The sequence below is a fragment of the Ornithorhynchus anatinus genome, chromosome 5 (assembly GCF_004115215.2).
Source record: "Ornithorhynchus anatinus isolate Pmale09 chromosome 5, mOrnAna1.pri.v4, whole genome shotgun sequence".
Classification (NCBI taxonomy): domain Eukaryota; kingdom Metazoa; phylum Chordata; class Mammalia; order Monotremata; family Ornithorhynchidae; genus Ornithorhynchus; species Ornithorhynchus anatinus.
Window position 1 is genome coordinate 83,983,564 of NC_041732.1, and position 2,682 is coordinate 83,986,245.

Below are 2,682 nucleotides of genomic sequence, written 5' to 3' on the forward strand. Positions count from 1 at the left end.
GATACATAGTGAGCATCTCAATTGGTAACTTTTGTCTTATACTGACAAGTCGTCTTCTACCCGTAGTGACTCCATGGCCACATCTCTTTCAGAGCACCTTCCTCCATCTGCAAACATTCTGGTAGTGTATCCACAGAGTTTTCTTGTTAAAAATACAGAAGGGGTTTACCACTGCCTGCTTCCGTGCAGTTAACTTGAGTCTCCACCCTCAACTCTCTCTCTGCAGCTGCTGCCCAGCACAAGTGGGTTTTAATTTGTAGCAGATTGCCTTCCACTCACTAGACACTGGCCAAACTAGGAGTGGAATGCAGGTCTCCGCTTGACTCTCCCTCCCATAGCCCAGACTGGTAGAGCACAGGAAACTCTCCAAGGGTGATCCTGAGAGGGGAATTAGTAACATACATACATTTTAAAAGTATGTGTCTTTGTGATGAAGCCAAAATAAATAGTAAAAGATATCCTGAGATTATTAGGATGATATTGCAGCATCCTCAAACTGACTATAGATTTCCATTTCAGGAAATGGTTGCATTTACAGGTGAATCTCACTTATTTATCTGAAAATATTTTTTATATTAGCCTTCTCCTACCTCTGGGTTTGGGAAGTAGTAAGATAACTGGGTAATTTTGGGTAGTGTGTATGCACTGATTGATCATCTCCTCTACTTTCTCTTCCTTCTAAATTGCCTATGTACTTGGATCTGCACCCGTTAGTCACCCTACCACATCCTTCCTCTAGCCGGGAACTCCTTCCCCCTTCATATCCAACAGACAATCACTCTTCCAACCTTGAAAGCTTTAATAAAATCACATCTCCTCCAAGAGGTCTTCCCCGACTAAGCCCACATTTCCCCTATTCCTCTCCTTTCTGCTTTCTCCTGGAAGCACTTGATATTCACCCAACTCTCAGCTCCACAGCATTGATGTACATATCCAAAATTGATTTTAAGGTCTGTCTATGTTACTACACTATCAGCTCCTTGGGGGCAGGGAACTTTTCAACCAACTCTAGTGTACTGTACTTTTCCAAGTGCTTATTACAGTGCTCTGCACACAGTTAATGCTCAATGAATAGCAATGATTTATTTATTATTGGGATACAGTACGTGCTATCACACACTGGGATTGTGTATGCCTGTGATATATGGAGATAATGCTTATGCTGTAGCAAGGGATGTGAAGCAACATAGCCTAGTGTATAGACTGGCCTGGGAATCAGAAGGACCTGGGTTCTAATCCCAGCTCCTCCTCTTGCAGCATGGCTTAGTGAAAAGAGCACGGGCTTGGGAGTCAGAGGTCATGGGTTCTATTCCCAGCTATACCACTTGTCAGCTATGTGACTTTGGGCAAGTCATTTAACTTTTCTGTGCCTCAGTTACCCCATCTGTACAATGTGGATGAAAACTGTGAGTTCCACATGGGACAACCTGATAACCTTGTATCTATCCCAGCGCTTAGTACAGTACTTGGCACATAGTAAGTGCTTAACAAATACCATCATTATCCTTATTATCATTATTATTATGAGGATTAACACCATGAGCCCCAAATGGGAGAGCGACTATGTCCAACCTGATTAGTATATCTACCCCAGATTTAAGTACAGTACCTTAACAAATACCATTAAAAAAATTGAGTAGAATCTGCCCTTTCCACTCCATTTCTCACCTTTCCTCTGCCACATTAATCTAAGCACTTATCCTATCCTGCTTTCTTTACTCCATCAGCCTGCTTCCTGATCTTCCTGCTTCTTACCTCTCCCCACTCTATGACATACTTTACTTTGCTGCCTGGATAATTTTTCTACAGAACTGTTCAGTCCATGTTTCTACACTCCTCAAGAACCTCCAGTGGTTGCCCATCCATCTCCATGTCAAACAGAAACTCTTTACCATAGGCTTTAAAGTACTCACTCACCATGCCCCCTCCTACCTTACCTCCTTGATTTCCTATTACAACCTAGCCCATGCACTTCTCTTCTCTAATGTAAATCTACTCGTCTACCTCATGCTGAACCATTCATTCATTCATTCATTCAATCATATTTATTGAGCACTTACTAAGCACTTGGGAGACTACAATATAACAATAAACAGACACGTTCCCTGACCACAACGTGCTTATGACTATAGGGGAACCCTCATCCACATCCAACCTCTGGCCTGGATTACCCTCCCTCTTTATATCTGACAATCACTGTCCCCACCTGCAAAGCCTTATGAAAAAGCACATATCTTCCAAGAGGCCTTCCACAGCTAAGCCCTCATTTCCTCTTCTCCCACTCCCTTCTGCATCACCGTTGCACTTGAATGTGTACCTTTTATTAACCTCTCCCTAACCCCTAGTGAATACCATGGACTGCCTGAAAGAGAAACATGGATTTTAGAGCAAATTAAACCAAAGTGGTCTTTGGAAGACCAAATGACTCAACTTGGATTAGCATATTTTGGACACATAATCAGGAGGACTAATTCTTTGGAGAAGACATTAATGCTAGGATAAGTCTAGGGAAGACATGGAAGAGGCACATCAGCAGCTATATGGTTAGAGACCATAACAACAATAATGGAAGAACCATTAGAAAGACTGTGGATTATGGCAGAAGATAGAACATTCTGGAGAAAGTTCTAGAGAAAGATATTCATGGAGTTGCAATGAATCAGAAAAGACTCGATGGTACTT

At 42.1% G+C, this 2,682-nt stretch overlaps 1 non-coding gene across 1 annotated transcript; it reads right to left on the minus strand.

The window, feature by feature from the left end:
- Nucleotides 1-252: 252 nt before the first annotated feature.
- Nucleotides 253-388, minus strand: LOC114812663. The gene has a single exon (XR_003760314.1). It is a non-coding gene; the product is annotated as a small nucleolar RNA SNORA7 (small nucleolar RNA).
- Nucleotides 389-2,682: the final 2,294 nt, after the last annotated feature.